Raw genomic sequence first — 367 nt, 5'->3', positions numbered from 1 at the left:
ACTGGAAACAATTTCAAGGGAACTCATAGCAAACACAACCATTTTATTTGATGGGACATAAGTAAAATGTTACAAACAATTTGTATGAAAGCATACTTTTGCGTGTTTGCTCTCTGCCAGTTTAGTGGTTAGAGTGTGTGTGGTGTAGTTAGAGACACTCATCTGTTCATACCCTAATGGAAAAAAGTGTTTAATTTTTTTTTAAATCAACTAATTGAAAAACTACTTCGAAACAAATGCAGTGAGTAAATGTTTCCAATTTCGATACTCTTTTTACCCAAAGAAACAATTTGTGTCTTGCAAGTACTAATGAAAAAGCATCTGGGAAGTGCAGAATGAAAGCGTGGTCAAACGATAAATACTGACT

This window comes from Rhagoletis pomonella, unplaced genomic scaffold (assembly GCF_013731165.1).
Source record: "Rhagoletis pomonella isolate Grant_MI unplaced genomic scaffold, Rhpom_1.0 Rhpom_scaffold_00002, whole genome shotgun sequence".
In the NCBI taxonomy this organism is placed as follows: domain Eukaryota; kingdom Metazoa; phylum Arthropoda; class Insecta; order Diptera; family Tephritidae; genus Rhagoletis; species Rhagoletis pomonella.
This window is presented reverse-complemented; position numbering follows the sequence as displayed.